This window comes from Gavia stellata, chromosome 8 (genome assembly GCF_030936135.1).
Source record: "Gavia stellata isolate bGavSte3 chromosome 8, bGavSte3.hap2, whole genome shotgun sequence".
NCBI lineage: Eukaryota > Metazoa > Chordata > Aves > Gaviiformes > Gaviidae > Gavia > Gavia stellata.
This window is the reverse complement of record NC_082601.1, coordinates 14,904,540-14,932,330: the sequence shown is the minus strand read 5'-3', so window position 1 is coordinate 14,932,330 and position 27,791 is coordinate 14,904,540. Positions and strand designations below refer to the sequence as shown.

General features: G+C 39.8%; 1 protein-coding gene across 1 annotated transcript in view; it reads left to right on the top strand.

The window, feature by feature from the left end:
• The first annotated feature begins 3,782 nt into the window (after positions 1-3,782).
• Positions 3,783-27,791, top strand: part of PTPN4 (protein tyrosine phosphatase non-receptor type 4) — a 112,880-nt gene continuing 88,871 nt past the window's right edge. The window contains exon 1 of the mRNA XM_059820076.1: positions 3,783-3,830. The gene's annotated coding sequence lies outside the window, so the exon portion shown is untranslated. The remainder of the gene's footprint in view (positions 3,831-27,791) is intronic.

Genomic DNA, 27,791 nt, shown 5'->3' with positions numbered 1-27,791 from the left:
GTGAAGTATCTCTGCAAAAGGCAGCTTTCATTGCTTATATGCACAGGCAGACTGTAGCCGAAAACTTACTCATATATAAAAGAGCCACGATACTGAAAGAGAAATGAGATGAATGCACTTTTTACATATGAAAGGAATGTGTTCTCTTTCTAGAAAATAAGGATAGAGTCACATCTCAGTTTGCTTTCTCTCTTTCATTCGTAATTTTGGGAAGTGATTGCTCAGGACATATAACACGTAACTCAGAAATCAGAATTCTGCAAAGTTAGTTCTCTGCTGAACTCCACATTATAAGGCCTCAGCAAAGTCTGTATGCAAATATCCTGCAGTGCAATTTTGCTCCATTAATGTTGTAAGAGCATGAGCTGGAGAACTTTGTCTCAATATCTATTTTTAAAACATTTAGTGCTCTTGCAATGTAGGCCTGACCTGAAGTCCTTTGCACATGGTGGGAATCTTCCACTGCCTTTATTTAGGGCTTTGAATCAAGCCTTCTGTAAACAAAGAATTACAGGAATAATAATGTATTGCAAGGAAATAACTTTGGAACATCCAGCCTTTAATATCTGTATGTGTCACCAGTTTTGTGTTAGATTAGCAGAATAGAGCCTTTCATAACAGCTTAAGGTTACATTTGCCAAACAAATGTTGTGTGGTTCTACAGTCACATTGAGTGGTTTGGATTGCTTCTCTGTAACACGCTCTGTATAAAGTAATGTATTAATTATTGTTATTCTCAAATTGAACATATGTTTGACATAAACCAGGCACAAGCAAAGAAAATTGTATGAAAATGTGAGAGACAGACTTTGAAGCTTATGTGCAAATGGATTAAAATGTATCTATACAATTTGTGAATAAATTTGCCATGATCTGAAAGAGAATTATCAGGGAACTGAGACAACTCTGCAGCTAAGGATCCCTTTAATGCACACAGAAGAACGTATCTTGTCCACTGCTCGAGAGGCTGGCAGTAGTTCAGGAATGCAGAATGCCTTTATTGGATGTATCTAGATGCACCGCAATCAGTTTGTCAACAGAACTATGGAAATGTTCAACAAGAGCTAGAGCAATGTGGACAAAATAAGGAATGGCATTACTGATGCTGTGTGTGTTATTTTGGGGCTGTATGAAATCATCAGCCTAGGAATTGTTCAATCCAGGAGAAACATTCACATTTCAAACTTTGTCATCTTACTTATAGATTTTCATTAACAAAGTTTAAATAACAGCAATTTATGAGTGTTTTCTAGTCATGATCATTAAAAAGCCTATTATTTAAAAGGGCTCCAGAGATTGTGCATTATCTGAAATTCCTGCTTGACTGCCTTCCCCAAATTCAGTCTTCCAACCCCTGATTCAACTTAGTCTTGAAAGAAGATGAGACAACTGGAGAATCCTGTGTGTCCTAATACTCACTCAGGAAAAGGGAGAGGAGGCTAAAAGAGCTTGGATTATTTAGCCTAGTAAAATGAAGGCGGTATGACTGCTTGGGGTAAACAGCACTAAGGGGAAAGGGCTATTTAAGCAAAAGAACAAAATTGGCTCAAGAACAATTTAGGCTGGAAATGTACAGAAGGTTTCCAGACATCAAAAGAATGAGATTTTAGAAAGCTTCCTCGTTAGAAGAGTACATGCATACTCCCCTAGTATTATTCTGCATCTTGCTATGGTTAGGAATTTGTGAAATCCAAGAAGTCATTCCCAACCATATATTCTATGTGTCTGTTATTTGGTAAAGAGCTCGTTGTGAGAGGTTGTATTTTAGTAAATGGACATTAAAGACTTTTTTAACCAAACCCTTTCACACATAGTATAAATACATGAAAGCACGGATCTGTGTTAAACTAACTCTTGTAAAGCCAACCTTCCCATGGGTCACGTATGAAAATCTTTACGTGGCCAAGAGGCACAACACACCTCGTACCTTGGAGAACTCTGGCAAGAACTCACAGGCAGAAATGACTCTCTAGGACATTTGCAGGGAGAGGCTGGGTGGACATGTGGCTAAGATTGAAGGTTACCCTGTTAAGACAGCCCCATTCCTCCTCTCTGGCTCATTTCCCCCCACAGCAAGGACTCTGACCACCCGGCAGCCCTTATGTCAATGCAGACTTGCTACCATTTAAGTGACATTGCCCTGGCCTGGCTGTTGCACTCGAACTACTCGCAAGCTTCATGAAATCGAGAAGCACCAGCTAGCTTCATGTCGCTGAAGCACATTATTGCTACTCTTTAGGAGATCAGTAGCTCACCACCCTTGCTAAATGCTTCCCTCAGCTCTGCTCTCTCATTACACTTCTGTGTCCCTGTCAGCCCTCCGGACCCCGGCCGCTGTCCCACTGCGTCCCTGGGCCTGCTCTCCGGGGAGGCTCCCACCCTGCGCACCCCGACAGGAAGGTCCCTCGGCTGCACCTGGGAGTGCATAGACGCTTCACCTCTCCAACCCCACCCTCGTCAGAGGTGCTAGCACAGATTATCGGGAAGGCTACGATTACACGCCGCCTTTCCACAGCCCCATTTCCGAAGAGGGGGGATCCCCGCTCTCCCCGGGCCTCGCTGACCGCAGGCACGCCGGAGGCCCGAGGGGGTGCCTACGCTGCCGGCGGTGCTTCGGCTTAACGTCCCGTGGCGGGAGCTGGGGCCAGAAAACCAGCCCAGAGCTCCACAGCCACGACCTCCCTCAGGAACGAACTCTCCCCCTGAGCGACAGTAGAGCGGCAGGAGGCCGCCGCGGGCCTACCAGCTTAGCACACCGGAGCACACGGAGCTGCGCTGCAGCCATGACTGACGGCTCCGGTGGCCAATCCACGCTCACGGACTGACGTAGAGCACCCCGCCCCTGATTGATGGAACATCCACCCAATCAGGCCGCGGGATGGACTCTCATCCCTGCCTTCTCTCTTTTACGGATAAGCATCGGGGCCAATCCCAAAGGGAGGACACCGTCCACTTCCCATTCGACTCTCGCGAGTTTTCCCGGGCTGGCTCCCTTCGCCCCCGCCCGCCCCCGGGTGACTGCGCAGCCGCCATGTTGGTTGCTATGCTGCCAGTGCTGCCCGTATGAGGCGGCCGGGCGGCTATGAGGGGAGGAGGCTGCTGTTCCTCCCCCCTTCGCCCCCACAGACGCACGCTCACTCGCTCGCTCAGCGGCAGGGAGGGCGCCTCTGCAGAGCCCCGCCGCCTCTCCCCTCCCCGGTCCCCTCTGCTTCCCGGCCGGGGCTCCGCGCGGGGTGACTGCCGGTGTGTGTGAGGCGGCGCCGTGCCCCGTGAGGGGGAGCCCCGGCCCACGCTGCACCCGCCCGCCGCCGCCGCGCCGCTCGGCGCTGTCGTGCCTGCCTGCGCCCCGGCTCCCGCCTCGCCGCCCCCTCCGGCCGGTCGCTGTGAGGAGAAGCGAGAAGGGGAGGCCGGAGGGGGCTGTCCGCCGCCTCACCCCCCGGGCTTCCCCGTCCCTTCCTCCCCTAGCTCTTCCCCCACCTCCCCCTCCCGGTCCCTCGGCCCAGCCACCGCAGTACGATGTGGTCCTCGCCGCTGCGGCTGGGCGCGGGGCGGCTGCTGCGGCTGCTGTCGCTGCTCCCGAGGCTGCGGCTCGGGCGGTCGCTGCGGGGGAACTGAAGGCAGCGAGCGGCGCGCCCGCTCCCGCGCGCGGGGGTGCGGTACGGTGCTGCGCGGCTCGGTGCTGCGCCCGCGCGTGCCCGAGCGTCTGCGGCGCGTGCCCGTGCGCGCGCCGGGGGTCGCGGGGCAGCAGCGGCGAGCGCAGCCCCCGCGCCTCTTCCCTCCGCCGTCCCCGCTCCCCGCTCCATCTGGAAGGACGTGGCTGTTATATGAAGGTAAGGCGGCCGCCGGGGCGCTCGGGTCTCCGTGCTGGAGGGAGAGGGGCGGGGGGGGCTGTGCGCCGCATTCCTGTGCTGTGACCCCCCCGCACCCCCGCCAGCTGTGGGGCCGAGGCGCCACCGCTCCCCCTCAGCCCCGCTCCCCCTCAGCCCCGCTCCCCCTCAGCCCCGCTCCCCCTCAGCCCCGCTCCCCCTCAGCCCCGCTCCCCCTCCCCGCAACTTCGCGCACAGGTCGCCGCTGGCGGAGAGCGGCTCTGCCGAGAGCCTTATTGGTGGAGGGGGGGGGTGTGGGTGCCTCTTCTGTTCCCCCCGCCGAAAGGAAAAGCGATCCAGCTCCGCTCTGGTGAAGGGGTTGGGGGGGGTGAGCTGGTGAAGCCGGCCCGCGGAGAGGGCTCGTCAACAGCCTTCGGGGGAACGGGCGGCGGGGGCAGGTCAGGGTCGGTTTGGGATCTGTAAAACGTGGTAGACTCAGCTGAACCCTGAAACGGATTTTTTTTTTAGTGTGTTTAATGTGAAAGTTTGCGTTCCTGTGCTTTCTAGGCACATGTGCACGTTGCCCTGGATATGGGCCGGGAAAATGGGTTTGAGTGCTGTCGTTGCATTCCTCTGGTACATTTTTAGTATCTCCCTGAAGCAGAAGGCTTGTATAATCGCGTGTGTCTATATGCGACAGAGGCTTTCGGTGTACCTGGTGATGGGTTAACTCGCGTATGCTGTTGCAGCACCAGCTGGAAGAGGAATAACGTCTTTTTCCTATCAAAAATCTCCAAGAGCTAGTTGCTAAAACTAGGTAGCTGCCAGTGTAGGTGAAATGTTCCCACCACTTGCATATTCGAAGAATATATGTCGTTCAGATGTAAAACATACATGAATGAACTTTGTGCTGCTACTTACACCCTTCCAGGACTTAAATGTGGCTAAGCTGTTACAATTTTTTTAACTGTGAGATAGAATATTTTCTATGTGATTTGCATCTTACAGAAGTGCTAATGGATCTCAGCTGAAGAATAATTGTTAGACTACAGGATGCACATACATTTTTCTCACCCACGGGGCATTTCTCTTGCCCTGAGCTAAACTGTCTTGAATGGTAAGGGGGTTTTGTGAGTGCACGTTTGCCTGCTTGTTATTGGCAAATAGCTGCCCTGTAATGTTGGGAGCCACTGGTGTGTTCACACACATGCAGACATTTATGAGCTTGTCACATTATAAATGTGCGTTGTAGGAATACAAGAATGGGCTAGATTAGAATTGGTAAAACTATTTTCTTATTAGATATGTATATTGTAGCGAAGTTTTCCAGTTCATTGCCTAAACATAAAATATTCAGTATCGTAATCTTATGGATGCCATTTTCTTGACAATGGATTTCTTGCTTTACTGACCTAAAAAGTTGTTTTTACATATTGGCATGACTCTGGCTTGCACCATGTTGATAAAATATGACTCTGGGTGATAAGCTTACAAATACACATGTGTGTCTGTATGTTTCCCAGGCATGTTTATGCTTTATAAACTCAAAAATGTAACTGTTGGTCTGATTTTTTTGAGATAATTTTGTTGTCATTACAGTTTCTGTGTATTTTTAGATTATGTTCATGTTTTTATTTGTAGGTTTTTTAAGTTATGTGAAACGTTGAACTACAAATGCATTTTCCTGAAAAGCAGAAATGTATTAGTATTTTACCTTTTGGTACGTTTTCCTTACGTTTGCAGTTAAGTTTGTTTGGAATCAGGTTTACCTACTTAGGGTTCAGTTTGATGTTTATTTCTTGTTCAGTAAAATTTTCCATGAAATGTATTGTTTGTTGCCATGCTTTATGATTCTGTTGTCCTGCTAATGTCTAATTTAGGTTGTACATAGCAGTATTGATTGAACACCCTTGCTAAAAATACTTTTAGGGTTGGGTATACTTACACTGTAGCAGCAGGAAAGTTAAGCCTATACTGTTTTTCTGTGTCTAGAATTTATTTATTATTAGCAGCTACATTTGTAAAACATGAATAAAAGCAAAATCCTGTAATCTTAGAAGTAATGCTAATTGCTCTGTGGAGCAGATGGGCTCTCTATTAATGAACAGAGTTCATGTAGTACTATTTACATGTCATTGCTGTTAGGATATTTGGGATATGCTAATGATCCTGCAGTGACCTCTGTTTGGGCAGAGGGATCCACCTACACAAAACTTGATGCAGGAACTGGAGCTCAAACGTTCATTCTGTAGACACTAAGCCAATGTTTATCATGAGCATTTGCTGTGTGTGAACGTTTTGTATGTTTTGTTGTTAACCTTTGTGTTTGTGTGGCATGTCATATAGGCTTTTGCGTGTGCAAAGAACTGCAGAGTTGGTGGCCAGAGTAACAGCCTAATACCATAGTGTGTGACATGATTATTTTGTGAAAAGGAGGGTTGAAATTGCTTTTATATTGTAATTTAATGCTGCTGAAAGGTCCTGATCAGCATTTGGGAGGGGTTCCATCTCGCTAGGGTCTTGTTATTCTTGGAGGGTTCTTTTATGAACGTTTTGTTGAATGTACATGGAAGTTTTGTGTGTTGATTTATGCTCACATATAAAAAGTGGAACGCGTACTCTACAAGCATATTCTGGAGAACTGAGTGGAAGTTACAAGTTTTGAATATACGGGAGGGGAAGACACTCAGGATGGTTCACTTAGTCCTGTAAGCTAACCTGTACGTGGGAAACTAAGACAGAATGGCTTGCTCATGACAGTTTAGACCTTTGGATGAGTTAAATAGGTTGGGTTAAGTGTCTTCTGAAAATTATAGTGGATTAAAAATTCTGTTTTAACTTTTCAGCTGATCAAAACTTAATTAAAACAAATAGTAGGCATGTACATGCTTTTTTGTTGTTGAAGTCAATGTTAGTTTATTTTTCTTAAATTGATAAATAGCATGTTTCTGTGGTCTGTCTTCTTGGGTCTTCATACTACCATTAGTTAGATCCTCTGACACACGGTGCTTCTGCCTTGTCCCTCCCCCTCCCTCCCCCCCAGTTTGGGTTTAAATTTGGTAAAAGCTCACATGAATCCCAGGCCTTTACATCCTGTTTTTGTGTCACCTTGCTTCTATTCTCACCAATTATAAAAATGGTCAAACGAGAATCTTTCAGCAGATGGTGACTGTGCTTTTTTTAATTTTTTTTTTAAATACCACACTTTCACTCTGGTGCTGTCACTTTTCCTAAAATGGCCGGACAAAATTCTCACGGGTTTTATTGTGCTCCAGCCTAAACAACTGTAAAAATGGTTTGTGTGTGCATATGATATGGGATTGTTTGTAGTGGAAAGAAGGAACTGTGAAGGTGGAAGAAAAAGGGGAGGGGAGAATGGCCTGAGCAGAAAAACCAAAAGAGCTAACAGTGGCCTGGTAATAGACCAGCAGGTCTTTGCCATCCGGGCCAGCTGTTCATATGGGCTTGTTTGGGAACAGAGACTGGGATCCACTGAATTAGCACAAAAATAGTTTTATGTAGGGTTTGAAAGCCTTTAATTTCTACAATTTTGCAATTTTCTGGAATTTTTTTCTGATATGCCATAGAATTACATACCTGCAGGTACATGTTCAAAATCTCCATTCTTTCTTTGGAGAATTTCAGAATTGTTAGAAAACTATTGCTATTTGTCACTTACAAAATAAATTACTTCAAGTTTGCAGCAGTTAATGCGTTCACAGAAGTTTTATTGACGTGTCGACATACCAGAATTAGATGTCCATATGTAGGTTACAAGAACATGGTCTTTTTATGGTGATCTGTGTTACAGCATACTGAAGTCTGTGCTGATTGTATGCACGGTGTCCCAGTACATGCTACAGAATATTACAGCTGATAGTCACATAGTTACTCAGATAGATCAGAGGAGCATAACTAAATTAATTTTTGTTTGAAATGTGAGAATTGAACCAGCTTCTCCTTTCTCAGCTTATGCACCTTCAAAAAAGACTTGGTAGGGTGATGCAATTAGACCTCTCTTGGCACACTTCTTTGTCTCACACTGCAATTACTTCTTGGACAAGTTATAAGGTGACTGTTGGATGATAAATGCAATTCCATTGGCGTGGTTTATGAGATACTGCCATCTCTACAGTTACATGAGGAAGGGGGAAATGGCTAATACCCATTTAAAAATAAACAGTATTTTAATTATGAGTGCGTATGATCTGTCGTGAAGGATGCGCTGGGAAATATTTTCACTGATTGGGGAAAGAAGTGCAGTTGCCACTTAGAGTTTTCAGGCCAGCTGTAAGACTTAAGAGGAAAAAATTGATAATCCACTTCCTATGGCATGTGTGTTCTTACATTGCCTTTCTGGCCATTCCTTATCTTCTGCTGGGTAACTAGCTGAGAGAAAAATGACTGAATTATTCTGCATGACCGAAAGGCCAAATCTTCAAATGAAAATCAAATGTAGTGCTGCTAGATATTAACATTTTCATACTTGGATTTTTTCAATTAGAATGGTGTAGATTAGATTGAAGGAGGATGTATTCAGTTCTCTTATCAACCTGGGATTTATACTTTAAATTAAAAATTGCTAAATATCTCGTATTAAATGCTGAAAACCTTGTTCTAACTGGTGCTTTTTTGGGGATGATGTTCCAGTCTGGAGGACTTACTTGCATGTAATTTTGCTACTTTGTTTGATAGTTTTCATAAACTAATTAAAAAAAATTCATTTAAAGGTAAGCTCTTTTTTGGTGTTTGTTAGGTGTAACAATATAAATTGATTTGGTTTTATGCTGTTAACTGTGTTCGGGTTAAACAAATGATCCTCACTTATTTTGTCTCTAAAAAGATAGTAAGTTTTAAGACAGTTGAGTGTACTTCAGCTTTTCCTGAGTCCTTTGGCCAATTTATTGCATTTGTGTACCAACATCTCTCTGCCCTACAAAAAAAAAAGCCCACCAATCAAATCCCCAAACAGTATTCTGTGTCTATTGCAAAAGACAGAAATGAGAAATAAATTATATCAGTACTGCACTGAAACTAAGTGTCTATTGAATGCAATGAAAGTTACATAAAAAATGCTTTTTCAGATAAGAAAATTCTTCTTAGATAAGTCTTACCATTTTTTCAGTTTAGGTTTTTTTTATGGCATCAGTCTTGTTTAAAACCAGAAATTGAAACTGTATCTGCAGCAGATAGCTCTCCATGTAAACCAAAGCAGCAGCTGGTAAAAGGTAAGAGCCTGCTGTGGCTCCTTTGTCTCAGAGAGACCTGCTAACATACTTTGTCTTGGAAGAAGGTTAACAAACAAGATTCCTGTGTTTTCTTTTCGCGCTGGAAGGTGGTATTTGCAAAAGCGTCAAGCAAGTGGATTTGATAACGCTGAAAAGCTGTGTTTTTAAAAGAAGAGTTTCAAGTGTGACATACTAGAAACTTGTGCTCCCTCTCCCCTGTGCTAATAGAGATGCAGTGGAATAGAAATAGAAATGTTAATTCCTCTGTCCTTTAGGTAGAGGAATGACCACATTTTCAATGAGAGCACATAAAAATAACACCGGTCAGTGGAAGAACAGTTATTGCTATTAATGGTTTCTGAACTCCCAGTTTAGCACATTTTTGTCTGGACGAACAGATCATTTCTTAATGATGCTTTGCCTTATATTTTCCTAAGCCACGTCAAATAGTTGTAAGTTGAGAAACATGCTCATTGTAACTTAAAGCTCTTATCATAACTGGTTTGAACAAAAAAAAATCCAAAATGGGATGTATTTCTCTCGGAACAGAAGAAGATGCTTCCCAGATCTTACAACTGTGATTCAATGCTGTTGCTTAAAAAAAGAAAGACAAAATAATTTAGGAGGAAAATCACATAGTAAAACAGTGGGTTTGTTTGGTTTTTTCCCCACTAACCTTGTCAGTGAATTCAGAAATGTTTTGGGGAAAAAACCCTGCAGTCTTTCCATGAAAAATTGGCTTTAGAAAGAACTAAAATTAACATATGTCACTTTGCATTTGTCTGTCTTGATGCTTGCAACAAGCTTTTAGTGTCATCTGAAAAAGCAGTGAGACATATTTTTGTCTTTTGATGTGTGAATAGGGTTAAAGATGACCAGTGCTGATGACGAGCGATGTGTTGCATTGTAAGTTGTTTTTTCCCGTATGGATTGTGTATGTGCATTGCATATGCCAGCTTTGTATTGTGTCCCTAAACTGAATATAGCCTCAGTACTGTTCTTAAAACGTTTTACTAAATTTATACAGTGCCCCTATTGAGAAAAGCTATACTTCAGGAGAAGGGACATGTATCAATTAGTTTGACTTCTTAAAAATAAAATTTTACAGAACTTGGCATTTGAGTTTTAAGTCACTGTGGCCTGTAACCTCCAAACTGTGAGCTGCTATTAAGACTTTCCTTGGAAGAGGTTCTTGGCTTTTTTTGGGAGGCAGGCTGCTGTTACTATTGTTGCCACAGTCTGTTTTTGGTACTTGAGTGCAAATGAGGCTATGGGTGAGTCTTGGGAATCCTAATCTGCAAGTAATTCCCCACTTACTATGTTTTAGGCTTGTGTCTTGACTCTGTAAGAAGATACTGCATCCTGTTAGCTCATCTGAATGCACCTGCTTTCTGTGGAGCTGATCTCTTTAAATCTAATGTTTGGAAGGACCTTTCCAGAAGTAATGTCTATGAAAAAGGGGTTTGAAAGATTAAAATATGTCTGCCTCTTTAAAATTAAAGGGATATATCACCTTCATCTGAGTCTGGATGGAGAAGAGGGGAAAGAGGAAAAGGACAGCTGCCTTGCAGTGATTATAAAATGTATAAGGTTTTGGAAAACGTAATTAAAAAGGAAAGGTGAACATTTTTTTTGTTTGTTTAATGTCAGCAAATCTCATGACCTCATGGGAAGCTTCTGCCGAAATAACTGTGATAACACACAACCACCGGAGGGGGAAACTGAAATACAGAAGTGGCATTACCATGGAACAAATAGATCAGTTGGCTATATTATGGGGTCATACCTCCAAATTATTTGAATACTTTTTGGCTCACTTGTTTTCTGTGAGCTTGAATTAGACTACTGATTTAGATATTTCAGTATAGGGCTAATACAGTTGCTTCTAGTCGTGCTTCTACCATCTCTTCTCAAGTTCACTATATGTGCAACTAAGTAAGGAGGGACAGAACATTAATGGTGGTAAAAGTTTTTTACTTTTTTTACTTTTTTAATCCTTCACTAATTAGTTTTTTGCTTCTATTTTCATTTTATGATATATTAAAATATACCATATAAGTCAAATTCATAAACCACTCAGTTTGGAAGTGGCTTGACCTTTTTAAACCTTCAGATATTCATATTTGGGACTAAGGAAATAATTTCATTTTGGAGATCTTTGTTGGGAAAATTTATTTTTTGCTTTGCTTTTCTATGTGGTATGATCTGCTCACAATTTTTCTGGCATCTTCATGTAATAGATTTGCTATTACTTTAGAGACTTAAGGCATTGGTGGTACTGTCTTTTCTCTTAGATTTGAGTCCTTTGTTCTGCAGCTCTTAGGTCTGCTGGGGGAAGTGACTTGGTGTGAGTGTGTGTCTGGGGAGGGGCAGAATGCTGTGGATGCTCTCTGGGTTCTTTTTGTAAAGTGGTTTTTGACTTTTCACAGTCCCTGTGCTTGCAGAAACTGGATTATTTTCAAATTTTGCAATAGTTAAGTAAATTTTATTGAATTGAGTAATAGATGTAATAAAAATATTAATTAAAATATCTCTGCTTTCGAAAACATGCCACTTAAAAGGCTGAGAGAGATACAGTGATAACATGAGGCATGAGTAATGGCTAGTGATATATACAGTTAAACTCAGAACAGAATTCCTCTGTAGAAGACTAGAAAATAGACTGAAAATTAACATCTGACAAAAAGTCCTCTAAGAGGAAATTCCTACAGGAGAACTTCATTCTTGAGATTAATTAAATGAAAGATTAGAAATTCTCTAGATAGCTGTAAGCTATTTAATAAAACTGAAGTAAGCAATTACAAGACTCAGTTGTAGTTATCGGCAGAGGCATTGCCTCCTTTTTATGATCCTGGTGCTGCCCCCCCTCCCCATTACATATATTCATGTTCTCCCTCCTTCTACAGGAAAGCTATATGTGCAGCTCGTTAACGGTATATGTTTTCTGCAGAAGGACTTTCATAAAAAGCATCCCTCTCTGAATAAGGGTGATGTAGATAATAACTTCTTTGGCATTGAAAACATATACACAGTCCTGAGAAAACAAATAAAAGTGCTTTGTAGGAATTATACTAATGAAATGTATGTGAGAGAGTAGCTTGAAAGAGAAACCTGATTAACATCTGAAACTTCAGCTAACATTTAGCCACCTTTGAACAGAATTTAGGTTGCCAATAAAGCTACTTTGTCAAATCTCTGGTTTCTATTTCTAAGTTACATTAGTGTAAGCATTTTTCAATCCACCTCTTTACAGTATTTTTTCTTCCTATATCTTCCAAATAAATAGATTAATTCTAACTGTTCTGGGAAATGATTGTAGTTACTCTGGTATCTGCAAAAGGCATTTTCCACTTAAGTTGTTCATACTCTTTCTGAATATATTTTGCATTCTGCTGCACCTGGCGTGCTGTGACAATTGTGTGTGCTCTAGCAGTTGTGTACAATAAGCTGGGATGTGTTATATCACCAGAGATCCATTCCTCGTTTGAGGGCAGTGTGTGATAGCAAGTCATGTCATAACGTTAGGGAGCAAAATGTGTAACTGCAAATTGGCACTGGATTCCTCAAAATTGAAGTAGTTGCCATAGTTCAGCAGAATTACTGTGCTACAAGTAAATGTGAAAAATAAAAAAGTTATTCCAGTACCAGTACTGAATAGCAGTAGTGCTATTATAATAATTTTAAGTTGCTTCAAAATAAGTTACTGACTACTTAAGCAGTTAAAGAGAAGAGCACTCTGTGATGAGATTTTTTTTTTCAGAAGTGTTTATTACTTTCCACTCTTACTTTTTCACTCTTCAGTGAAAATACAGGTAGGCTGATACAGAAGTTCTGAGGTAAGCTTCTTAACGCTAATATTTTTCGGCTGTAAACAGAAGGCACATTCGAAAAATCTGCTTTCCAGACTTAAATGACTATAGTTAGTACTCAGAAAAAGCCACAGTGAACCTTTTTCTTTTGGCAATGTATAAATATCCTTATTTTCATAAAATTTAATATTAAAACATAATCCATTGTCAGACTTCAAAGCAGAACTCTAAAAAGGAAGAGATGCCTTTCTTAGTGGCCTTTTATTGCATTTATAATAGTTCTTTGTGTCTAAGTAAAAATAAAAAAAAAGTTGACTAATTATTACTAAAATAAATTAGTGTTATTTTTGTTGTAGCTTCCGAAGTATGGAAACGGGCTTGAAGCCCATTTTGCTATGTACAATTAATAGAAACCAAATTGTGTGTTTGAAGGCCTAACACTTCTGAAGCTGAGGTGGGATTCCTTGTCCCGTAACAGACTCATCTCCTTACAGTGTTCGCGGAATACACAGTTGCCTTGCAAATGCTTTAAAGTGTATTAAGAATGGCATAAAAAGGAACAAATGCTTATGAATGACAGCATTAGGGACCAAGATCTCAAGCCTTCAATGCACTTCCAGCACTTGCAGAGAATGTTTTACAATATATGTATTCCTAATAACTATACTAATGTGGCCTAAAATCAGTAGGGAATTAGCTTTTCAGAAGTGTATCTGTTTAGTGTCCATAATATAATTACCATATACACTTCAGATCTGTCTGTACACATGCTAAATAAAATATCTTCATATTGGTGTATAATGGACAAAAGGATGGAGTGATAACATTTTAAAATTCTGTAACAATAAATCCATGTTTTACTATAGAACGTATTTGAAGAGTATCCCAAGATTTTTTGAAATACTATCTGAGAATCGAATACCAATGTTAATGCCTCCTCTTCAGGAGTGATAAGGAGAAGTATTTTGTATATTGTTTTTGTATTGGACAATTCTGCCAAACAGTGTCATACATGCTTGCACTTCAAAAAAATGTTGAAATGTTCTGTTGACTTTTGAAACTTCTTTTGGCAACGCTAGGCTTTCCATTTATTTTGTCCCTTGTTTAAGTTTTTGTGTGTGTTTTCAAAAGCACTTCCATTCACCATTCAAGGAATTCAATAGAATTCTAATAGGAACTGCACATAAATAAGTACAGAAATCAATGCTTCAATTCAGCCAAGAGTTTTTTGTGACTTCAAAAGCCACAAGAGCATTTATTATTAGAAACATACAATTGACTTTTCTTGTATTATCAGTTTGCATAGTGATTTGGTTTTTACCACCACAACAAGATGTTTGACAGTTTCATTTGAAAATTACGTATTTACATTCGGCTTTCCAAAACAGTGTAATTTTTATCTTTTCTGTGAAGCTCTATTCATTTTAATTTGCATGTTCAGCTCTGTGCAAAGATTGTCGGTGAAATAGTCACTTGTGGATTTCTCCTGAAAGGTCAACCAAATGTTAAGCATGGTCTCCTATTCCTGTATTATAATGAAAATATAAAAGAAATCTTTAAAGAATGGAGTTGTTGGGTTAATTTTTTTCTGTTCAACTCTTACAATGTAAAGCATATCCTCTCCTCCAAAGTGCTCAAATTTCCTGAGTATAATGATCACAGAAGTAACCAACCTGAGATAGCACAGGGTTGTCTTGGAAGTACTTCCAGCCTTTAGCATTTGTATTACACCCCAGGCCACATCAGTTGTAACAGTCCTTTGATCCTGAAGTTTTTAGGTGGGTTATAGAAAGTGAGATGGTCTCAAAGGAAGCTGTTTCAGCACACTAGAAGCTTTAGAAAATTCATGCTTCTTTTCTTTTGAAACAGCCTGAAATTGATAACAAGATGATGTGACATGAAATACAGTACTCTGCATTCAGTAGTACTTACTGCCTATTAAATGGACATCTTGATTGCTGTGACTTTTGGGCAGCTCTTGCATGCAGTTTCCATCAGATAATAGTATAGTGTTACCACCTTGGGTGGAAAACACATCCAGAAGGAAACAGAGTTTTGTGGTTGTCAGAAGGGTACTCATAGATTAACGGACTTTTCTGCCTGTATTTCTTTTTTCTCACTGTTGCTGGTAGTTTGAAAAACAAAGTCAAGTTACCAGCAGGGGCTTTTAGAAGGCAATAGCCTTTCCCCACCCTCCCAATCTCCCAATTCCAGCTGACCAGCTGGTCTGGTTCTGTGTGAGGTGGATGAGGTGGTGCTAGGAACTGCTTTGTGGAATTTCATCTTGTGAACCAACTGGTGCTGAGACTTGCTACCCACCCCTCAAGTTACAGGTCTGAGATGCAGACCAGCAGTCCCATCCTCACCTACCTTGTTGCATGAGCAGGTGCTGGTGGTGTATGCATGTTTTGGCACTTGAGAAACATTTCAGCTAGGTGGAGAGGTAGGGAAGCACGGCCTGTCTCTAGTCCTTCCCTCTCCTAACATTTGGAGTGGAAAGACTGCACAGGTGAAACTTACACTGCATCTTGAGAAAGGCTTTAATGGTGATGAGGGCGAAGAGGCAAGGTAGAGCATGGTGAGGAGCAAGACTAGTAACGCAGACAATGTCATAACTGCAGTTCCATTAGTGTTCAATGTTGCTACTTGGAATTATATGCATTTAGGATTTGAGTGCTGTCATGGTTTTATCTTAAAAAAAGGTAAAGGAAGTGAAGTCAGACCTTCTATGGGTTCCGCAAAGTTCTTCCCCATTTCCTTTTACCACTTCTGTCTAATTCAGATTGCATTTGAGTCAGCTGCTTTCATCTTGACACTTATGTCATTCAAGCATCCAGAAAGTTAGTATGCTAAAGTCTGCATTTCAACTGACTGATAGGTACACCAGAACCTATCTTACTTTTGTTAGTGCAACATGAAGCTTCTGCTAATTTCCCTGGCTGTTTAGCATTTACAGAAACAAGATAATGAAATATTGTTGGCATAATTTGTAAGCCTAGTGTCTGAAGTTTATTAAACATGGTTTTCTTCCTATAACATGCTCTGGCCCCTCCTGTGTGCTTGCAGATGCTTGGTATTTAACTCGTATATAAGCTGGAGTCGAAGAAATAATAATGGGCATCTAAAAATGATGGTTTTTTAAGGGAAACTTGGTTCTGTAAAGAGGCAAAAAAGCCTTTTTGGATTTGTCTGAAAGCAAGCATTCCTATGTATTTTAGGTTTGTGGGTCGTCTTCTTTATGAAACCCAGCTTATGACAGTAAGCAAGACAAACCAGACACCTCATGTTTTTCTTGAAAATATTGTGGGTATTATCCATCCCCTCTTGCACTGCTGCTCTTAGGTAGCTAATCCCAAATGTATCAGTGGAAAGGAGAAAAACATCTGTAATTTGTTTTGAATGCAGGAAGGAGAAACAGAGGATAAAAGACAGGTAAGAGACATGGATAAGACTGGGAAAGAAACAGTCTTCCCAGCTCTTGCAAATGGTTGCCAGAAAACCTGAAACATGGAGGTATTAAAATACATTAGTGGTATGGAGCAACAAAGACTTTATTGCTTGATACTGCACAGTGTTTCGTAGCTCCACCCTATCATGTAGTCCCTTTTACTGAACATTGTTTCAAACTGGTTGAGGTTCCTTATACCCTGTTTGTAGAACAGGTCGTTAGAAATTTAGCTCAGAGACAAAAATCAAGTCCTAAATTTGGACTAAATTCTTCCCTGACCTTTTCTTTTTACTGTATTTCATACTTGTCATTCCTTTTCCAGAAGTGCTTTCTTCTCCTGCCTGGGCAGTGTGTCTGTGACAGTGTTGCTCTCCATATCATTTAAAAAAAAAAAGAAGAAAGAAATCTAATATCTAATTGGTGTTACATTTTAAGCTTCTTAATAAACATTCAATCAGATACATATGGAGAAAAAATAATTTGTGTTTCAAAGTGCTTAAACTATAATACATACAATTTTTGCAATCTCAGGTGAAGCAATCCAAATTCTTTCTGTTTTATCATTATTGTGCTTTTTCAGGTATTTCATTTTGGTACTACTTGGTACTGCAACAGTCTCTTGACTGTTCTTAATTGAGCTATGTATTTTTTTGGAAGCTTAAAACCAAATTCATTTGAGCTTTTGCAATACTGAGCAGCATGAGAGAGGACCTTCATCTATCCCATGGGCTGTGCGCCTGACTAAGCATCCTCATGTGAGGAATTCCCTTTCTACAACAGCATGACATAGTTCGTTTGTGTTTGTATCTTATGACCTACTAAAAATATTCTCTTTCCTTCCCACTTGCCTTCTAAGATCTTCTTCTGCAGAATTGGTGTATAACCACTTTGTATGCAATTTCTGTATTTTTGCAGCGGATTATGCCTGCTTGATAGAGTATAGAAATTGTCCAAACTTATAAAAGAAATGTATGTTTTCAGAAAATAGTTTTCTAACTAGATTTTTAAGAATAAATGTTGTTCTTACGTTCTGAAGACACTAATGACACAGTAAGAATGTTTGGGGTTTTTTTCCTAAATTTACACTTGTGTTGCTGGGAATGAAGTAGATCTTATCTAAATTTCAGTAAATGACTGGATACAGTGTCCATGAGGGGTTGTGAAAACTACTGGGATTAGTAGAGAAAGCATAAATTGGATCAGAAGCTGACCAAAGAGAAGACTGGAAACGGCTGTACCATAAGAGCAACTAACAGGATGGAGACAGATTATTAGTCATGCTCTTAAAAAATCGGTCTTGAAATTAATACTGTCTCATTACATTAATTAAAACCTTGGTGCAAGAATTATGTCTCTTCTTGTTAAAAACTGTAGATAACACAGAGTTCAGAAAAATTTTAGTATTTCAGAGGACTGGATTGCTCTGTAAAGAAAATAGGATAAACTCATAGATTTGAGTACTAAAAAAATTGATACAATTTAATAATACGAAGTCAAGTATTTAAGGCATAAGAACATTTCTTTTGTTTTAGGAATCATTAATTGATAAGTAGAAAAGGAATTGGGAACGCTGATAGTAATGTAAGTAACAGCTCCCAATATGAAGCACGAGCAAGGCTAACCCACCAAATAGTTATTAGTGGTTCACTGTCAGAGCAGAATTTACCTAATAGTTTCTGCACCTGGTCTGCATTGGCTAGTGATTTTTTTTACTGGCTTGGATAACAGAAGAGAATTGGGGGTAGCATGTCTTAAGTTTCACCCACAGCACCAACTAGGGGTGACTGAGAATATGTTGGAGAAAAGTTGCAATGCAGAATTTTTACATGTTTATTGGTAAACTTGTTGAGTTAAAGTAGGGTCAGATTAATTAGTGTCTTTAGAACATAGAGTGTGTTTTTTACAATATATTTTAAAAAACTATTTTCTAAGAAATATATCAGTCTTTTAAAAGTTTTGACAGTTCCTCTTGCATGGTTGTTTTCCAGATTGTCTTTACTTTTTGTATGAGAATATACCTGGAAATAAAAAGCTTTCTTTGAGAGTGTTGAAATATCTTAGTTTTTTAAAAAGAATTACATAAATTGGATTCCCATTCATAAGACTAATTTACAGTTTTAATATAAATATTAGAAACTTAGTTTTAACAGTAATCTATATTATAGGTAGATATCCTGATTTACTGAGCTTATGTGGCAACAAACTGAAATAATGGCCCCTTACTTCAGGAGATTTGGGCTGAAACTAGCTGAGGTCATAAAAGAAATTCTAGTTCTGTCCTCATTTCTCTGAAAAAGAATGCTGCTACTCAGTGCCCTATTAGGACAGACAAAAGACTGATCAACAGGAACATCTGGATCTGACTGTCAAATGGCCTAGTGTGGCAATAGAACTAATTGCAGCTTGCTCTTAGCATTTGTGTCCTAGTTCAGATATACAGCATTTGCAATAAGATTATCAGTCTGTTACGCTTTTTTGTAATGTTTGGAAAAAAAATAGGAAGGGGAAAAAACTTTTTTTGTTTCTAAGCAATTGACGTAATTTTAATAATTGGGAGGAGTAGATAATGTCCTTTAAAGGCATCTACACTATGGAGTGGTCTGGCTGTCTTAAACGCTTTTTTCAGTGCTGACAGTGTGCCAAGGTGAGCTGATCCATATGTGTTTTAAACCTTAAGGATGTTTGGAAAACTTTTGATGGTTTGTATGTCTGTATGTTTTGTATACCAATAGGATTCCTCATAAAGTATTGTGCATTTTGGTTAACTGCTGAATTGCGTTTCCTTTAGGATTTCTGTTCCTGCTTGTGTTTAGTCTCATCTGAGCTTACTTGGATCAGATCTATTACAATACAAATAAATATACATGATTTGTCTACACAGGAATTTCTTGTAAAATAAAATTCTGCTAACAAGCAAAATCATTATTTCAGACCTGTTCTTGTGGATGTTCTTATTCCCTATTGAGTGTCTAGTTGACTTTTGGTTGAATTCTCTTCTGAAGTGAAATAAAGGCAGCCTTACTGTTGAATAAATAGGTGTTGTTTTGGATTATGTTAAAGAAGGAAAGAAGAAAAGAGAGAGAAAGAAAAAGATGTGTTAGATTTTTAGTAAACTGGATTGAAACCTTTAACATCTTAAGTGATTTGTCTTGAGCTTTGGGGGGAGGCATCTTTTATTTTTTTCTTTCTCGAGGAAAAAGATTTTGTGGAGTCTTTTATGCATCTTAAACTATCTTAACTTAAACTGTCTTAACTATTAAAATACATGGAAGCACAAAATATGAATATGTATGGAACATAAAATTAGAACAGGTAAGAAGTGAATATATTTCATGTGATATTTAAAAAATTTTACATTACTTGAGTTCCTAAGGACTTACAGCAGTTCTCAAATGTAAATTTAAAGTATTATTTCAATGTCAATCTCTGCATTTGTTTTAGAAAGAAAACTTAGGTTTCTAAATCAGTTAAATGGTTTTGAAGAGTTCATTTAACATCTGAAAGGCATCTTACAACTTGTAACCTAAACCTAACTAGGCTGTCTAATAGATAGGTACAGCTAAAAATATATAGGGATCTTAATAATTGTCCTTTCCCTATGCCCAATTAAACATTGGCTACTGTGTATAAATATTTTTCTTCTGTAGCAATTACTGGTCTGTTCCAGACGCCTGGTGTAGTCATTTTCCAGAAGATATTAACTCAGCCACACATAGTTAAGCCAATGTCTCCTCAACTCTTCTCATTGACTATAGCAATAATACATCCCTTGAGCACCATAAACCCTGTAAAGGAAGGTTCTCTATGGCTGTGCAGGTTCCTAAGCATATTTTTAATGGAATTATTCTAAATGTTATTAATACTTCGCCTTTACAGAGGAAGGTATATATTTCACTGACATCTGAAGAGTTGTGTTCATACATCAGAACCTTTCTGAACAGTAGTATGTTAAATCTTTCACTTACAAAGAGTTTGGCCCTTACTGTTGAGAAGAGAAACTTAAGAGCATGTGTACAGGCGATGTAGCTCCCCAAACCTGTAGGGAGCCTGCAGCAGTTCCTAGAGGCAGATTGTTTCATCTGTTTTAATTGCCTTTGCCTTTCTAATTCCAGTACCACTATCTCAGTACTTCTCGTGATCCCCTGTTGTGTGTGCTATAGCCAGGTGTGCTATAGAGGTGGGTGGTCGTTGCTGATGTTGGCTGATAGGTTTTTTGACTAGCCTGGTGCAGCAGAAGCAATTGCGTGGAGAGATCAAGATCTAGGATGCTGCATTCAAATAACTGTTAGAAACAGCTGATAATGACAGAAGTTTAGGAAGGAAGGAGCAGATCCTGTTTTATCTCTTCCTTCTGCTGCTTTTCTGTTTTACCCGCAACTGGGCATTGGTACAGGTCTTTGGAGTCCATCCCTGTACAGCTACATGGTATTTTCAGGTAGCAGAAGATGTGTCATCAAGCAGCTAGATAATCAACTTGGCCTTGCCTACCCCATCCCCTACTGCCTGAGCTGAAAGTTTTACACCAGTTGTATTGGATGCAGTGGCATGAAACTCTTCATAGCACATCTTTAATCCCTCTTGTATTTTCATACATTGGAATATCATGCTTTGTCTTTTATTGGCAAAAGTGGCAACGATTATTTTCAATATATGTTTATCTATTTGGACTTGGGCATCTGCAGGATAAGAAAAAAAGATTGTGAATTAAAAGTCTAGACTCCAGCAATATTCTGGCAAATAGTAAAACTGAACACGCAATAAGAAACGTAAGTGAAAGTTTCTGCTAGAGAGACTAATTGTAGAAAAGTGTATCAGCACCAATTACAACAGGAAAGTCTGCCTTTCTGGAAAGGTCTGCCAAAGTCATTGATGAAGATAAAATCCATTCTTTCCTGAGCTGCTTTGTGTGATTGTGTGCCAAAGATGATATGCTAAAGGGATCACAGACTTTATGCCAAGTTCTGTGGGTTTTAAGGGTTGCTTGTTAACTAGAGGAAATTTTTTTCTTTGAGTTGCATAAGTCAACCTTTCTTCTAACAATTTATCTTTTGTTTATGTATTACTGTTCCTAGTTCATTTGTACTGTCATCATCATTCTTTTTTCACCCCCTCGTGCACTAGTCACTTTTCATACCATGGGGAGAAAAATTCTGCATCAAAAGGACTGGCACAGCATGCATTGCGGATAAGAATCTGAGTGCTGTGTTGGGTCAGATTAAAGATCCAGAACTCAGTAATCCTGACAGTCATGAATAACATGGAGAAGTGCAAGATGCAGGTCCTGTATACAGTGAACCTTCTTTGGTGTAGCCACATGCGAACTGCCTATAGATCAGTTTCCTGGTTTTGCTTGGGTTTAATGTGTAGGTACTGATGGCTGTAACTTTTATTCTGTAGAAGATGTAATTATTTTTAAATGTTCATGGTAAACCCAAAAGCATTTCGGCTGTCTTTCAGGCCATGAAGTACTGGACTGAAAAAGGAAGCCACTAGTGTGTTATCTTTTAAATTGAGTGCATTTTATAAGCTTTAGTGTTCATTTTCATAGCAAAAGAAAGAACAAGCATAAATTTGAAATTGCAAGGATCATGTTGTTAATACATATGGCATGTAACTGTTATAAAAGACCTTATTCTAATGCCAGTACCTGATACGAACAGCGAGAGATGTATGACCAGTGTGGGCTGCTGCCACTGACTCACTGTGTAATGACAGGCAAATTACTCAGTTTTCTGCATCTCATTCTACTCCTTTATAAATGGGAAATATTGTTTCCCAGTAAAACTCTTTGAGGTCCTTGGATAAAAGGAGATTATTTTTTGTACACCTACTGAGTATATAAATTTGAAGTGAGAAAGTGCAGCAAATACCAGGTTCTATGCAAGCCTTTTACCAGTACAGACACAGTACGATGAGTCTTGCTGCTCATTATGGATTGTATTAAAGCACCTTGTACTCCTGAAGACCTCTGTAAAGCACAAGCAAAAAGAGGAGCTTAGGTCAGGCTTGGTGCTTCAGTCAGTGTTCTGTTCAAGCCTTTTTATAGTAAAGTACATCTTCAATAAAACTTCTGACGTATGCATTGGTAACTACTGTTCTGTTTTCTTTGATATGCCAGACACTGTACCACCTTCAGATGAAATAGTACAGGGAGTCTTTTAGAGCAGTTTTCTGTCAATCTCCATCACCTCTTTCATATTGTGTCTTTGGCCATGTTTTATCACTGAATTTTCATAATGTTTTGGGAAACTTGACCTTTCCAGAATTGTCTGTGTTAACACTATAGTTTTAATCTTTCCCCTGGCACCTCCTGAAACAAAATACAAATTAATGATTCAGACACCACAAAACAAATCACATGCCACTTGTTTCTTCTCAACTATTCTTCATTGTCATTGTTTGCTGTATTGTATGCAAGTCCTTGTGTATTCTGTGGTGAAAGGGACCTAAATAATGCAGGAGATTTTAAGGTGGGTCAGTAGCAGATAAGTAGAGAACTGATGCAACAGTTTCAGGTATATATGGAAGACGATTTGGATAAACGTAAAAAGAATGCCGTTATTTCAGCACTGCCACGTGGAAGTTAACTTAGGTTTGTTGTATGGTTTGGTTTTTAATAAATTCAGGCTTACTTTGTGATAGTCCGTAAATAACTGTGGAAGTGGTGGAGGGTACATGAAATTTCTGGTTTCTGGTGCTTCAAGGAAGAATATCCTGTTGTCTCTTCTTGTAAACGATTGCCTCTCTGGTTTTGCGTCTTTATCTCCTTCCATTTTATCATCGTTCTTCATCCCTTTTTAATTTGCTGACTTGCTTAGACTTTTTCTTCACATGAAGTGTTTGCTTTAGCTTCATAATTTAAAAATAAAATAAAATCTCATCCCATGAATTGCTCTAGCTATCACCCCATTTTATCCGGTTGTGTTCTGCCCCAAATTCAGTAAATGCACAATCTAAAACTTCAATTTTGAATGTCTCTCACATTTTTCCCCACCTTTTCACCATTTTCCACTCTTTTAGTCTTCTCTTGAAATTGCTTTTACCAAAATGAATGATCTTCACTTGGCTGGATGCTAATACCTTTACTCCGTTTTCCTTGTTTTGACCATGGAAGAAGCAGCTTTCCCCCTTCATGGCCACCTGCTGTCCTCCTTGTGTTGCTGCAGTGCTTATGCTGCTGCACAGTGAACCATATTGGGGAATTGGTCTGACTGAAAAATAATTTTGCCAAAATTGTGTTGCCTCTTAATTCCCCACTCTGGTTTACCATATGGCTGTACAAATGGCTATGTCAGCAGTAGGGAGAGGATGATGCAAGGCTGGAAACGAGTGGCCAGACTCAGGAGTGGGTCAGGAATGCTGCTTTAGCTAGGGGTGCCAGGTTATGTCAAAATAAAGAGTTCATCAGAGTAAAGTCTAATTGTCATTGACGTGATCACATCCTACTTCTGGAAATCCTGATGTCTGCTGCTTTTTTTTTTTTCCTTAGCTTCTCTCCCTCTCCCCTTATTGTTTAACATATTTTCCAAAACTACTTATTCATCTCTTTCTTATAATAAGTGATCAATAACAACATCAGTAGAAGCCTCTATTTCTCAGTGTGCACAGGAGGTGAAGCCTGTCATCCTCAGAACATGTTGAAAACCTCCTATTTAAATCATTTGGGGGGCATCATTAATCAAACCTGTACCATCGTTTGGAAATACCTGTTAAATAATTACATTAAGGTTTAGACTGATAAGCTGTTGGAGTTGGATACGTATAAGCTGCAAGAGAATTGTTTAAATCAGTAGTTTTCCAAGGCAGCACAGTATGATACTTGTTTAGTATGAAATTTTAAAGACTTAAGCCATTGTGGTAGAATCATTGGCAAGAAAAAAGATGTAATATAACCTTACCTGCTTTCGTAGTGTCTTCCCAGCAGGGACCAGATACCTTCACAACAAATAATCTTTACATGTCCCTGAAATCACAAGGAGCTCTTTGTCTGTAAACAAATGCACTAAATAATCCCACCCTTTTCCTTAGTCTACAGAGATGCACTTTCATTAGTCTGCAGTCAAGTTATTAATAGCAGGTTATTTTTTTTTCGTGGGGAGGAGAGGGTGGTTTGTTTTACTCTACAGATGTTAAACTGATTCTGAAATGGTGAAATATACATCTGAATTTAAGTTACCTGCAAGCTGGGCATTTTCAAATCTGAGCCTAGGTTAAGGCCCACAAAAGAATATGAATTCACATCTAATTCCAATTCTGCATACTCCCCTGGTGCCGTGTAAATAGATGTTCTGGCTCGATCCAAACCTGTATGTAATGGTGCATCTGCATGTGTTTAAGTCTCAAAATGTTTCAGTTAGCCTAAGAATATCTTTTTGCTGTTCTTAAATAGTTCATGTAAATGTTACCTCTATTCCTTTACTTAGTTGGAAAAAAGTAATAGGAAAAGTGGCCTTGTTTAACAGTGTGATACACACACACCATCGAGGCAGTTTCTGGTATTAGTTACCCTCTGGTCAATCATGAGCTCTAGTTCATTGTGTTGTCCTTGCCTTCTTTCTGGTTATCATAATCCTGATTATTGACTTTCAAAATTTCCATTTCTTTCTAGGACAAAAGGATCAATCTTTGGTTCTTTCAAAGATCAAACCACAAAGTAAAACAAAAATCTGAGCTTAATGCACCAAAACAAACATGAGCTCGCTCAGGCTCCAGATGAACATTCAGTATTAGATTTTTTTTCAGTAAATGGTTAATTTTCCAAACTTTAATACCAGGATCTGATGCACTGCCCTGACGAAGGTGAACTGTTGAATTCCAGTCTCTTGAAGTATAACCCAAAATCAGAAATGGAAAACAGACTGTTCTATGGCATGTGAAATGTAAATAAATATGACTTTTTTGTGGGTTTATGTCCCATGATCTCTACACCTTCTCCCAAAATATCCTAAGGCCTTATGTGTGCACTTGGGGATCTGATGCCCATTTCATAAGGCTGGCAGCACTCCTCTGCCTGAGAGCTCTTACCGTCGCCTTCCTCTTATTCTCGGTAGTCATATAATGTCTTTTTAGCCTGTATCTGTTCTGTACTGCCGGTACCTGCTGATAACACAGATCTTACCACCTGCTCTTTTCCATAAGCCCTTGAATGCTGTTCTCTTTTCTGTACTGAAAGGAAGGCATGATCTTCATTCAGGAGTTGCTCTCAGATTCCTGAGGTAATACTTTTCTTGAATTGCTGCCAGCGGAGATAGTGGTTGTGTTCTCTTTACCTAAATGTTGCTGTCAAATAATCAGTTTTCTATTTCTCCCCTGTTGCCTTGACTAGATTTTATGTACTTCCCATAGATGTTGTATTTTTATCTGTAAGCGTTCTGAAAACAGGCATGTAAGTAAAGGCTCTCTGATCTCCCTTAACTCTGTTATAGTTATTCTGGAAAGTGATTTTATATTCCCGTAAATTCTCTATCAGTCATATTCAGTAGAAAGCTGAAAGGAACTTCTTAGCTTGTTTTCCTGTTTTGTTGGCTTCACTATCTACAAAAGTGAATTTCAGATAGATGTTCAAACAACTATTATTTTAAGACCTTTCCCATCCCTTGTGGTTCAGACTAAAAATTCAACAGTTCATGGAATTGCAAGATGAGATGTAAGAACCAGATTTGCAGTATTATTAAAACTTGCCAGGTAATGGTGGCATGGCTACTCCTACTCCAGCTACCAATATCTTCCCATATCATGTTTCGGAGGAGTGTAACAGCAAGTTTACAAAATGGCTTAATAGAATATATAGTGGCAAAAATATTAGTGGTCGTTCATAGATATAAGTTATTTTGCTGTAGTGACCACCATGTGCCAGAGAGACGTACATGTAGCATAGCCTATATAACTGTTAAAAAACAAAGCCTACCACAAAGTATGCATAAGCTGTAGGTTTAGGTGTCTGTGCTTTTCAGTTACTTATTTTGGATTTCTTGAGAGCTGGATGAGATTTTTCTGCACTTTCATGAGCTCTGTCAGCACTTGTTCAGTCTAGTTGGCACCTCTTCATTTCTCTCTCTTTTTTTCAGCAGATTTTCTTAGAGAAAGGCGGATGAACTAAGAGTGTGAGAAATTCTAATTTGTGTTTCTCTTTATATACTTCCAGAGGACAGATGGACATGTCTGTTATTTAATAATGCTCATGTTACATCCTTAGTAAAGAATCAGAATAGCTCCTAGCAGTCTGCTTGCCTGTCAGTAGCAGACAGAAGTTTCTTGCTGGTTTTGTGTTAAATAACAGGGATTTCTGCTCTCCGGGCTCCAGCTTTCAGAGTTTGAGAACAGCACATTCTCAGATGGGCATTGTAGATTCCTCATACTCTTGGCTGCTGAGAAGTTCTTTTTCTTTGAGAGATTTTTGGGTGACCTTCTGGTAAATAAACATGCTGTGCTGGTTCTTGGAGAGTGGGAGCTACTTTTCAAAAGGATAAGGCAGTGGTGGTAATTAACTCTTTACTATTGCCTCTCTCTCTGATGCACAATAACATCACACTCATTCTTAGGAAATTGCCAGAGCATCCTGACACCAGCTCCTGAATCTGGAAAGGACAAGCTTTGTTTCATTTGTTTCCTCTGAATAGTCAGAACTGAAGAACACTCAAACATTCTTCAGCTTGCCTTCCGAGCCACCCCACCATTGACTAATGCTGAAGTGGCGTGGTGCATGGCACTGGTTACCCGCTGTTTCACAAGTGGTGGGTAACGTTCCCAGCAGCCTCAGTTCAGTGATCGAGGGATCTAGCTGGAACCAATTTCGTGTTCTCTGGCTTCACAGACTCCAGTTTTGGACCTGCTAGCACTGACTTCACAGGAGAGGACCTTTTCCAGCGCTGGGCAAAGCTGAGACTTCGCAAACCTTTACTGGACTGTAAAAGGACTCATCGATCTGTGTGTTTCTCTTCTCTTTGCAACTTCCTAGAGCAACCGAAACCTTTCCAGTCATGGGTCACTGGGGTCTCCTTCCTGTGATCTAGGAAATAAATTGTATGCCATTGTCACACCTTTTCACAGAAGGTATCAACAAATTTAAGGTAGGCCAGGATGTTATTGGTGTTACTCGATTTGCTGACAGTTCTGAGACTGTTGAACTCTGATATTGGCAGCCCATTTCAACAATTGCATGGTCATATCTAGATGACCAGTCAGTATTAGCCAACCTATAGCGAGAGATACTTGCTGCAGTATACTTTTTCTGAAGTCAGTATTGCTAATGCTGGTATGGTGGCTGGAATTCAGAGGTGATATGTGGACTTTGTTGGCCAGAGTGCTCCCCATGATCATAATGCAAATGTAATGTATTCAGATCTCCTTTGTATGCTATTAAAGAATGCACTTTCTGTATCTGCTCCCAGGTTTATTATTCTGTAATGGGACAAGGATCCTCTACATTTCATGGGTTGAAGTTTTTTGCCTCTTTGTAATATGGCAAGCTTGTTCATCTCTGTTACGCATCCACTAATTA